Raw genomic sequence first — 13,186 nt, 5'->3', positions numbered from 1 at the left:
GTTGATTACATAATAAATAAATAAAATCTTTTACAAAAAAAGTGTAATAAGGGTCGGGCATTGGTGGCGCACACCTTTAATCCCAGCACTCGGGAGGCAGAGGCAGGAGGATCTCTGTGAGTTCGAGGCCAGCCTGGTCTCCAGAGCGAGTGCCAGGATAGGCTCCAAAGCTACACAGAGAAACCCTGTCTAGGAAAAAAAAAAAAAAAAAAAAAAAAAAAAAGAATCGGGCACTGAACAAGCCACCAATGGGGAAGGAGGAGGAATGTCAGGATTAATGAGGTCTTAATGGGAGTTGAAGGTGCCTGTGTTTCAGTGTGTGGCCAAATGCAACAAGCTGCAGTTTACGGACTTGTCGAATAAACAGCAAAGCCCACGTTTCCTTGCTAATAGCCTCTAGATAACCAACCCAAAGCATGAGCCAGCGCTTGCCCAGCATATCCGTGCTGCACACACAGCTAGTCACTGGTACCTCGGTCATCAGATGATCGTGGCCCGGGAATCACCAAGCCCTGTTTTTCATAGTTTCTCTGTGTTTCAGTGAGATCAGGTGGAACCAGCGAGCACTTACTGATCCCTAGGGATGGACCAGGGACAACATAGACAAGGCTGGCTTCGCATTGGTCACGCTGTGAGCTCGCCATCTAGTGTACACTCTGGGCTATGGCTGACATGATGCCAATAGAAGATGGGGTCTGATGGACTGTGGACTTAAGCACCTTAAAATGGTGCATCAAACAGCACCCAGATGCAAAGGGAAGGGGCTGGGTGCTTTTAATAATAAGCAAAGTCCCCCAGTGTTTACTTATGTGAAATAGAATTAAGGGTTGGAGAGATGGCTCAATGGTAAAGAGAACTTGTTACTCTTACAGAGAACCCTGGTTCAGCTCCCGATATCTACATGGTAGCCCATAAGCATCCGTAGCTCCATTCCCAGAGGATCTGATGTCCTCTTCTGGCCTTTCCCAGCAGGGCACATACGTGGTTCACAGACACACAGGCAAGCAAAACTCGCAAACACATAAGACCAAAATAAACCTTCAAAAAGCAAAAGAGTAGAATTAAAACCCCATCATCACTTAGGCTAGGCATCAGCTTCGAGAATGAAAACGGGGGATGTGGCTCTGTTGACAGAGCACTCACCCAGCATGTAAGAGGCCCTGGATTGCAAGGATGAGGGATGAAAACTGGGCAAAGTGGTACATGCCTGTAATCTCGGCACTTTGGGAGGCAAAGGCAGGAGGATGAGTGATGGGGAATGTACTGTGTATGTTTATCTTATTGATTGTTAAATAAAATACTGTTTGGTCAATGAGACAGCAAGTTAGACAGGACTAGGAGTCAAAGAGGATTCTGGGATATGTAGTAGAGAAGTGGTGATCCAGGCAGGAAGTGACATAGCAAGGAGACTCATATTTAAAGGAGAAACAGGAAGCGTCCCTCTTTTCCCCTCCGCTCCTGTTCCAGCGGCACAATGTGATCCACCGGCAAGGAGGGACGCCAATAAGGGGTCCGATAAGATAAGTCTTATAACATATACAGATTTATGATAATTAAGACTGAGCTAGCAGATGAGAAGTCCTAGTCATTGGCCAAGCATCTTTGAACCTAATACAAGTTTCTGTGTATTCATTTGGGCCCTAACTCAGGCGGGCGGCTGGCGTAAAGCTCACACATGGCGGTGGGGCTCAGGTGGCATTTGGCAGAAAGATGTAACGTAACAGATCAGGGATTCAGCATTCTTCTTATATGTACAGTGAGTTGGAGGCCAGACAGGGCTACTTGGGACCCCGTTTCAAAAATAATAATGACTCCAAGTGAAGTAACCCAGACCCATAAAGCCATACGTTGTCTCTCCTATGTGGGTGCTAGCTTTGAATCTTCAGATATGTGTGTTGAAACTGGAGTAGCCCGAGAGGTCAGGAAAATAGTAAGAGGTGGGCAGGCTTTTAAGGGAGGGGAGATCAAATCAGACATTGTGAAGAGAAAATGGGGAGTGAGAGAGCAAGAAGGACCACATGGGTCAAGTAGGAGGGCAGGGCAGATGGCGGAGTACGGGCAGAGATGACTGACACTAAAGTCCTTTGACAACGTCCTGTGGAAACCTACTTATTGCAGGAGCATCCAAAAACATGCGCATATACATATATGTAAATTGTTTAAGTGGGGTTGCCCTATAACAAGGAGACGACGCCCTTTCCAGGTGTCATAGGCCGTTGCATAAGAAGCCCACAGCCAAGAACAGGATGCCTCTTTTGCTGAAGTCGATCAGTAGGGTCCTGTGACACCCCCCCCCAAGCATTACAGGTGGTTGCTATTGCTCTTGCTTACCCTCCAGACCTTGATGGTAAAACCCTATTGCTTAAGATACCACATTCTTGGGTAATAGAACATGAAGGAATAAAGCTGGTACTCACCTGGGAGCTTCACCACTACTGACCAGCTTTCATAATGCTAGCAGGTGTCATGCAGGTTCCCAGAGGAGAAAAGGAAATCCTTAATCTTACACAGCTGTGAATCCCACCAGCTACTGAAAGACCCCCAGACCCCTAATGGCCTCAGGATCCCGAGGAGCCCCCGAGACTCAGAAACCAGACCAAGAGCTGCAAAAGCAAGAGGGTTTATTGAACGAATGTGCATTCGGGTGTCAGCAATATCGGGAAAGCTGCACACCCCAGCATGGGGCGCAAACTCCTTTTTATAGGAAAAAAACCGCAGATCAGCATACAGGCAAGGGGCACAAAGTGATTGATTACAAAGTATGATCTCATGTTAGAGTGGTCACCCAGGTGTGACCTGCTTTTCTACAAAGGAAAAACCACAGAACGTACCCTGAAAAGTCCCTGATTGTCTGTTGGCCAGCCAGGAGTGACCCAAAAAGGATTGTTTGTCTGCCCTCTGGTTGAGGCCAACTTCCTTGTCCTGGGCCAAGGCCAGTAAGAAACTTTTTCTCTCTGTGAACTAAAATCTTTCACTACAATAATGACCAGCCTGGCAAGATATGCCAACTGTTACAATAGTGGCCTGCTTGACATGAGAGTAACCAACCACTTTCTGATTGGACTTAAAGCCCCCTCCACAAGACAGATCCCATGCCAAGCACCATTAAGGACCTATTGCTAGACAGGTCATGGGCTATAGGGAAAAACCTACTATTATTTTGCTAAAAAACCTACCCCTAATGATTTAACATTATACCCAAAATCAGTACTTCTGTCTTAGTTAGGGTTTCTATTGCTGTGAAGAGATACCGTGGCCATGGCAACTGTTATAGAGAAAAGGTGTCTTACAATTTCAGAGGTTCAACCTGTTATCATCATGGCGGGACATGGCAGTGTGCAGACAGACATGGTGCTGGATAAAGGAACACAGAGTTTTACATCTTGATATACAGGCAACAGAAAGTGGTCTGAGATACTGGGCGTGGCTTGAGCATATATATATATATATATATATATATATATATATATATGCTCACTTCCTCCTAGTTTCAGAGAAGGAAGAATGATGAGAAAAGGGGTTGAGACCAGGCTGGAGAAATCCAGCCTGGTTGCCCCAAACTGATAGCTGGGAAACCAGCATAGGTCTGTTCCAGACCCCATGAACAAGCATGTCAGTTTGGAGGTCTGGTCAATCTATGGGGCCTCTGGTAGTGGATCAGTATTTCTCCCTACTACACAAATGAACTTTGGGAGCCCACTCCACATAAATGGACACTCTCTCAGCCTAGACACAAAGGTGGGAGGGCCTAGGCCCTGCTCCAAATGATATGACAGACTTTGAAGATCCCCATGGAAGGCCTCACCCTCCCTGGGGAGCAAAAAGGAATTGGGATGGGGAGAAGGGTGACAGGGGAGGAGGGGAGGGAGAGAGAACTGGGATTGATATGTAAAAAAAGCTTGTTTCTAATTTAAAGTTGGTCTAATTACAATTATAAAAATTAGGGCTGGAGAGATGGCTCAGAGGTTAAGAGCACTGACTGCTCTTCCTGAGTTCAATTCCCAGCAACCACATGGTGGCTCCCAACCATCTGTAATGAGACCTGGTGCCCTCTTCTGGTGTGCAGATAGACATGGACGCAGAATGTTGTATACATAATAAATAAATAAAATCTTTTAAAAAATAAAAATAAATAAAATTTTTAAAAACCTGGACAACTTCAAGTCAGACAAAACTGCTGGGGGCGGGGCACAGATTCCCATCCCTAGCAGAACAGTTGTTAGTTTCTAGGAAAGGGAGAGTCCATTTCCTTAAAGGTGTGGCCCCTGGTAGGTCCGCCGAGACCTAGTGGAAGGCTGCACACCCAAGAATGCTTGGCATCACAAGATAGACTTGATGAGGTTGGGCTTTTTTAGACACAAATTTGGGAGAGATAGGGAAATATAGAAGCGTCTGGGAGAGGTTAGGGGAAGATGTAATAATATCAAGACATATTGTATAGCCGGGTGTCGAATGCCCTTAATCCCAGCACTTGGGAGGCAGAGACAGGTGTATTCCTGAGTTCAAGGCCAGCCTGGTCTACAGAGTGAGATCCAGGACAGCCAAGGCTACACAGAGCAACCTTGTCTTGAAAAACCAAATATGTGCATGTGTGTATTACATACACATAAATGTGTATATATCAGTAAAAGATATTTAAAATTTCTCAAAAAAAATATTAATTTTTAGTGCAAACGAGGGCTGGAGAAATGGCTCTGTGGTAGAGAGCACTGGCTGCTCTCTCCAGAGGACCTGGGTTCAATTCCCAGCTACCACAATTGTTGACCCGTAACTGTCTATAACTCCAGCTCCTAGGCCTCTTCTGGACTCCTGCATGCATAGGTTCGTATCACACACATACACACATAATTTAAAAATAAGGTTTTAGTAAGTGAACAAAATCATGCCATGCATTATGAATTTCTACTGTAACCATAGCACTTGGAAAGCAAGACAGGAGATTCAGGAATTCAAGGCCAGCATGAACTACTTGAGACCTGTCTCATAAATAAATAAATAAATAAATAAATAAATAAATAAATGAGGCACAGGCAGGTAGATCTCAGTGAGTTTGGGGCCACCCAGGAACTCTACAAAGCAAGTTCCAGGACAGCCAGGACTGTTAGTTACACAGAAAAACCCTGCCTCAAAAAAAGCAAAAAATAAAATAAAATAAAATATGAAAAGTAAATTTAAAAAGCTAAGGATATAGTTCCATTGGTAGCATGCTTGCCTAGCATCCACAAACCCCTGGGTTGAACCTCCCCGGTGTGGCATAAAACCTGGTCATGGTTGTGCCTGACTGTAATCCCAGCACTTGGGAGGTAGCAGCAGGAGGATCAGGAAGCTACACAGCGAGCTTGAGGCCAGCCTGGGCTACACGAAACTCTTCTTTATCTTAATGATGATGTTTGTTTTTTATTCCTTTTTTTTTTTTTTCGAGACAAGGTTTCTCTGTATAGCTTTGTAGACCAGGCTGGCCTTGAACTCACAGAGATCCGTCTGCCTCTGCTTCTCAAGTGCTGGGATTAAAGACGTGCACGACCACCGCCTGACTTTTTTTACTATTTTTTTTTTATTATTCTTTGAGGATTCCATGCAATGTATTCTCCTATAGGCCATCTGATGAGGGAATGTTCTCAATGGAGCTTCCCTCTTCCCAGATGACACCAGCTTGTATTAAATTGACAAAAACTGCAGTTGAGTGCCCACCGTCCTCTCTGGAGGACCTTGGAGCCCCAGTGGGCTGGTGCAAGGATAAGCCCGAGCAGGCTCAGGCAGCTTTACTCACCCACTGTATCTGCCATCACACCTTCTGTGGAGCTACTTAATAAACACAACACACTGTGAAGTGTTTAAAAAAAAAAAAAACTGCAGTTGAGTGAGATGCAAACAATGCATCATATCTTTCTGGCCTGGGGCGTCAGTGGATTTGGGCCTTCGGGGCTTGCTGAAGTCAATCCCCTGCGGTTGCCAAGAAACAGCTGCACAGCCACCTGTGAAAAACAGATCTCCTGGACCCACCTGTGAGGTCCACGCATCTGTAGGACCACGATGGCTGCAGTGCTCTGGCCTGAAACGAACCTTCTGATGGCCGTAGAGAGAAGAAGAAAAACAAAAACAAAAAAAGTTCTAGAACATACGAAGCTGGCGATTGAGAGCAGGAGATCACGAAAGCCAACGTGCGTGCGTGGAAACAAGCAAACGTCGCCCACGGCTCTGTTAGCACGATCGGCAGCCGGACGTGGGAGCAAACCATGCGTTTAATGTGTTTCGTTAGTTAAGCTAGCCCTTTGACTATCTCCTCCCTCGCCCGCATCTCCTTGCCATCCCTCCCCAACCCCTGACACTTTCTCACATTCACGACTTTGGGATTTGTTGTGTGGCCCATTTCATTTAACCACACTGGAGCCTGATGGTATACAACTGAAGGCAACCAGTCCCCCTTTCCCTAAATCTACCGGTGGGAAACAGTCCAGCAGTGAGCGTAAGATCTCTGAGCCCCAGCCTTGGTGGTGCTCGCCTTTAATCCAAGCACTTGGGAGACAGAGGGAGCAGGCGGGTCTCTGTGAGTTCGAGGCCAGCCTGGTCTCCAGAGCGAGTGCCAGGATAGGCTCCAAAGCTGCACAGAGAAATCCTGTCTCGGGAAAAAAAAATGAAAACAAAGGAAAGAAAGCAGACTGAGCAAGCCGTGGGGAGCAAGCCAGTAAGCAGCACCCCTCCACGGTCTCTGCTTCGGCTCCTGCCTCCAGGATCCTGCCCTGCTTGAGTTCCTGTTCTGATTTCCCTCGGTGATGGACTGTTATCTAGAAGTGTAAGCCAAAAGGGGGTCAAGACCATTTTGGGGAAACCCACAGAAACAGCTGAGCTGAGCTAGTGGGAGCTCACGGACCCCGGACTGACAGTGGGGGAGCCTGCAGAGGACTAAACTAGCCCCTCTGATGTGGGCAACTGCTGTGTGGCTTGAGCAGTCTGTCCGGCCATCGGCAGTGGGACCAGTATTTATCCCTAGTGCTTGAACTGGCTTTTTTGGATCCCATTCTCTTTGGAGAGATACCTTGCTCAGCCTAGATATAGTGGGGAACTTGATCTGGCCTTACCCTCTCTGAGGCGTGGGGGGGGGGGTGACGGAAGGTGGGGGTGACGGAAGGTGGGGGAGTGGGAACTGGGATTGGTATATAAAATGAGAAAAGGTTGTTTTAAAATAAAAAGAAAAGAACTCAAAGAAACCATTCTGAGCCAGGTAACCCAATCACAAAAAGACAAACATGGTATGTACTCACTCATATGTGGACCTGCTTTATGATACATAGTAGTGACCGTGCTTTATCAGAGCTGTTTTTAATGATGTTGCTCAGAATGGTTTCCTTCCAGATGATGACTGAGAAGCTAATTTAAAAAAAAAATGGTGCCAGGTACCACAAGGGTAACAGAGCTGTGCTGTTTTTCTGGGATTTTGTTTTTTACTTTTTTTTTTTTTAATGGAGAGTGCTGGATGTCTCTACAATTTTGTTTAAATGACTGCAGAACCTAGAAAAGCTGTTGCTGCTATTGATGCATAACATACTGCCATTATTGGTCTTTTTATATAAATATAAAAATATATATACATATATAATTTGAATTTTTGGAAACTTTAGCTGTGCTGTCAACTTTGGAAAAAAAGTATCCCAGTTTACCATGTTCCTTTAGCATTGTACAAAAATTAACAGCCATATTGTTCTAGAAACATTGAACTTAATTTTTTTCCATTTGTACAGGGGTAATGCACTGTATTAAATATGTAAGGTCTTAAAGAAAAAAGAAAGAAGGGATTTTGAGAGCCCATCCCATATGAAGGGATGCTCTCTTGACCTGGACACATGGGGAAGGGCCTAGGCCTGGCCCAGGATGATGTGGTAGACTTTGGGGAGCCCCTTTTGAGGGCCTGGGGAGTGGAGGGGGGATGGCTAGGGGCAGGTGGGATGTTGGGGGGAGGGGAGGGAGAGGGATAAGGGATTGACATCTGAAGCAAGCTTGTTCCTAATTTGAACTATTAAAATAAATAAATAAATAAATAAATAAAATAAAAGTTTTTTAAAAAGAGAGAGAGAAGTGTAAGCCAAATAAACAGTTTCACCCAACTTGCTTTGGTCATTGTGTTTTGGGTTTGCTTTCTTGCTTGCCTGTTTTTTGGTTTTTCGAGATAGGGTTTGTCTGTGTAACAGTCCTGGCTGTCCTAGAACTCACTTTGTAGAGCAGGCTGGCCTCGAACTCATCGAGATCTTGGTCACGGTGTTTAATCACGGCAATAGTAACTCTAACTAGGACAAGTGTTCATTGGGAAGGGAGGCTCACAAAACCAATTTAAGGGCACCCAGCAATTGGATGGCAGTGATGTGAACGGTTGGTTTCTGGCTACCCTAGGAGAGTGTCCTTCTTCCTAAGACTTGCACATGATAGTATTCGGGGACTGGTGGCGTGTTTTAACCAGTGAAGGTGCCTGATGCCAAGCCTGAAGGGGTGAGTTGGATCCCTGGGACCCACATGGTGGAGGGAGAGAACCAACTGCTGAAAGTTGTCCTTTGACCTCTATGTGTGGATGTGACGTGTATGCGTGTGTGTGTGTGTGTGTGTGTGTGTGTGTGTGTGTGTGTGTGTGTGTGCACTCACACTGAGTGTGTACATGCATGCACATCTGTGTGTAAAGGAAATTAATAAATACATACAATGCAATATAAAATTTTTAGCCAGGCATGATCATACCTGCCTTTAATCTCAGCACTCAGGAGGCCGGGGCAGGAGGATCTCTGTGAATTCCAAGCCAACCTGAGCTCCACAATGAGACTGTCCCAAAAGAAAATATTCAGGGGCTGGAGAGATGGCTCAGAGGCCACACACACCACACACACACACACACACACACACACACACACACACACACACACACTTAAAATGTAAAATCAATCCACTAAAAATATGTGGAGTATGTACTAAATATTTCTTCACAACCAAATAGAACCGGACACAGGCATCGGCAGTCATCCCAACTCCTACCACCAGAGGGCACACCAGGTTTAGTTAGGGCTCCATTGCTTGTGATTTTGGCTCCAGCAAACTCCTTGACCTCCTTTTAAAATATTGGGGACTCCTAAAGTGAGCCATATGAAATGGAAAAGTTGGGCGTGGTGGCCCACTCCCAGCCCTTCAGGGTCAAAGGTAGGAGGATCAGGAGTTGAAGGTGGTGGTTTTTAATGAAAATCCCAATGCCAAGTACAGGATACCTCCCTAGGTATCCTGGAGGTCTTGGAGTCTCTAAAAGCTCCCAAAATGATAGGGAATTGTCATTGCTCTTGGCCGCCCATGAGAAAGAGACAGTAAGACCCTGAGAAGAGAGAAGACACAGAGGAATCACGCTAAAAAGTGATCTGGAAGTCTCCTTTCTGTTGCCTAGGGTTCATAGTTCTGGAAGGAGCTGTAGAGGCTGCTGAGGGGAAAAGTCGTCGATGAGCTCACCCAGCCGTGGGCCCGGCATGCTACAATACCAGTCTGTAAGGCAAGGCGTGCTCACTGGTGTAGTGGTGCCACAAATGTTCCTGGTGTAACCAAATGCTTTCTGGTTGGATCTGAAGCCCGATCCACACAACGGATGTCACACCTGGTACTGTAAACCTGGCCAAAAATCTATAGCTCAGGGGGTCCTTGGGCTCTAGCGGGAATCTACTACTGATGGTTTCCTAGATAAATATGTAGTCAAGCCCAGCGGTGGTGGCACACGCCTTTAATCCCAGCACTCGGGAGGCAGAGACAGGCGGATCTCTGTGAGTTCGAGGCCAGCCTGGTCTACAGAGCTAGTTCCAGGACAGCTAGGGCTGCTACACAGAGAAATCTTGTCTCGAAAAAGAAAAGTTAAAAAAGGGAGCGAATCTCTGGCCCTGGACACATGGGGAAGGGCCCAGGCCCAGCCCAGGAAGATTTGGTGGACTTTGCAGAGCCCTACCCTGCCTGGGGAGTAGAGGGTGGATGGGGTGGGGGTAGGTCGGGGTGGGGGAGGACGGATGGGGGTGGTGGAGGGAGAGGGAGAAGGGATTTACATGTGAAACAAGCTTGTTCCCAACTTGAACTAATATAAATAAATAAATAAATAAATAAGGAGTGAATTTGACTGCAATGCATCATCTACAAGTATGGAATAATTTAAAATGTAAATTACTGTAACAAAAGATAACAAACCCCTCAATATCAGGGCAATTCTACCATCACATTTCCCATGGCTGTTAGAAACTGTCTATGTACACTGGGGAGAAGAGGGAGGCAACAGCATCTTACTGGTGTTACCCTTTGCCCTTGGAGGTCAGTGGTTAAAAAAGAAAGAAACCCTGGAGACACCTCAGAGTGCCCACACACACATACTAACGAATTCTATTTTGATGATCCTTGCTCTCTACTTTCAGTTCTTACCTCTAGTCAACCCAGAGTTCCTCAATGATAATTGCCTTATTAACTTCTTTTTATTATTGGGAAATAGAATACACACATAGAGTAGATGCTCTGTGGGCCTGATTGCTAAAAAGAACAATGGAGTTCAGACTCAGTGGTAGAGCCCCTGCCTAGAATCCCCCAGTGAGGGGCTGGGGGTGTGGCTCAGTGGTGGAGCCCCTGCCTAGAATCCCCCAGTGAGGGGCTGGGGGTGTGGCTCAGTGGTAGAGCCCCTGCCTAGAATCCCCCAGTGAGGGGCTGGGGGCGTGGCTCAGTGGTAGAGCCCCTGCCTACAATTCCCCAGTGAGGGGCTGGGGTGTGGCTCAGTGGTAGAGCCCCTGCCTAGAATCCCCCAGTGAGGCCCTATGTATGAGGATTTCTAGAGGAAAGCCAATTTTATTACAGTGTGTGTGTGTGTGTGTGTGTGTGTGTGTGTGTGTGTGTGTGTGTGAGTCAAAGGACAACTTTCTGTAGTTGGTTCTCTCCTTTCAAGATGTGGGTCCTGGGAATCGGTAGTAAGTGTTTTTAACTACTAAATCAACCTTCTAACTGGGAGGAAGAGCACTCTAACATGAGCGTGCAGCATGTTCAAAGGTCCTGAGACGGAGCTTGCCCGGTGATACAAAAACAGTAATGCCGAGTCTGCGGCAGTGTGGAGTGCGCCCGAGCCTGCATGCAGAAGGAACACTGCACCGGCACCCTTGTCCTTAGTTAGTGCCCCACCCCCTCGCCAGCTTACACAGGAACGTCCTTCCTTACCCCTCTGTACCGCCTCCCACCTGTCCGTGGTCACTGCGCACGTCTCTCTCGTCGTCGTTTCTCTGTTCCCTCTACAAGTGGGTGTGATGGAGCTAAAGCATATTTACTTGACAGAAGCTTAATTATTCATCCGCGGGAACCTGCACAGGGAGTTAAGAGAGGCCACCGGGTCAGGGCGGAGTGGAAAGGGGTGGACAAGGAAGGATGGGGAGTGGGGGGAGGGGGGCGGGTCCAGAGTGGGGTCTGCACAGTGGGGTCCACACAGTGGAGTGTTTATGGCAAAGCAAGGGGTTGTGGATCACGGATGGAGATGAGTTAAGCGTGGAGAGGACAAGCGGAGGTTTGGTAGGTTTGAAAAAAAGAACAGGGGAGAAAAGAGGATGGGGGGGTGCGGTTTGGAACGGGTGGGAGTGGAGAGGCCCGACTGTGGACGGTTATAGAGGGAGAGACCCCGGTGGAAGCTGGGACGCAGAGAATAGTGAATCGGATGGTTCCGAAGCGCTCGGATGGGGAGTTCAAAGACTGGAGGGAAATCACGCCCGGCGGGCTCCGGACTGCAAGGAAGTCTGAGGCAGGGGCGTGGCTGGGGGGTGTGCGTTACACAGGATTCCCCCACCCCCCTGGAGTTCCAAGTCTTCTCCTTTAGTCCCTCCTCCTCCTTGGGAGTAACAAGCCCACCTTCCAATCAGAGCCGCGGGCTGGGCAAGGGGTAGCCAATGGCGTGGCAGGGGCGGAGCTGGGGAGGGGGCTCACACGACCAGGGGAGGGGGCGCGGGGCATCGAGGGCTCAGGAACTGCGAAGGGCGAGCCATGGCGTTGGGGCTGCAGCGCATGAGGTACAGGGCTTCGGGTATAGGATGATGGGGACCGGGGGCTCTCCTTGACGGGGGTGTGGGGGAACCCCTCATTTGTGGGGTGTGGCTCAAGTTGAGGATACTCTGGGGTGCGCGACTGGGGACACATCCCCGACGTACCCTCCACTCTAGAGGGTAGCAGGGGATCTGGGATTTACCCCCAGAGTTCCAGCTGTCCCGCCCCCCCTGCCCAAGAGCTGCTCTGGGGTTGTGAGCTGCGATTTCCTGATACACCGGGTTCAGTCCTCCTTCTGGCTGGGAGTGAAACTAACTCCAAGTTCCTATGGTTTGGAGGTGGTTGTGTTTGATCAGTGGCCTCTCTTCCGAGAGAGAAGCTTTCCTCCAAGCCCCTGAATTGAGTCTTTCTTGGCCGTCAGACTCTTGTGATCTTAAAAAAGGGATCCCCAAATTGAGGTTTCCCCGACATAGGGAGCCCCTGGAAGACTCCACTTCTGACTTGCAGAAGAGAGATTACCTTTATCCTGCCCTAGAAATGACCGGGAAGAATGTCTCGTTAGTCTGTGGGACCCAACCAAGGTCCTTTATCCTTTCAAAAATAAAAGTGGCATGATAGCTGGGGAGGGGAGTTCACTCCTGTAAACCCAACACTTGGGAAGCTATGGTAGAATGATGATTTCAAAGCCAGCCTGGCCTACATGGCAAGTTCCAGACCAGCTTTGGTCTACACATAGAGAGATCTTGTCTCAAAAAAAAAGCAATTAAAAAAAAAAAGTAGGGTCACCCCTTTTTAATAACAACGGGACAAGCCTGACCCACTTCCCAAAGCCTGGCTCTGTGTTTCATTCATCTGCCCCCACCCAGTCTGTAATTGAGGGAGGAGGGCCCCACCCAAACCCTATTTGAGGGGCATCCTTCAGAGACACGGATGCCCTGGCTGATGAAGCGAGGAAAGCAGCTCCTTCCTGTGGCCCGGCACAGCTGGGCCATCCTGGGAATAGTTGGATTCTGTGTTCACCTTGCAACAGGTGCAAAGGCCTTCTCGGGGCCAGAGCCAGGTTACCACAGGAGGCCCCAGAAAAGTACCCTAGACCCTTGGTATCCCCTGTCTAAACTGGGGCATCCCTCAAGTCTCGCCACAGTCCCCCACTCTCTGGTTGTGTAGGTCTGATTGGTTT

Source organism: Cricetulus griseus, chromosome 9 (genome assembly GCF_003668045.3).
Source record: "Cricetulus griseus strain 17A/GY chromosome 9, alternate assembly CriGri-PICRH-1.0, whole genome shotgun sequence".
NCBI lineage: Eukaryota > Metazoa > Chordata > Mammalia > Rodentia > Cricetidae > Cricetulus > Cricetulus griseus.
This window is presented reverse-complemented; position numbering follows the sequence as displayed.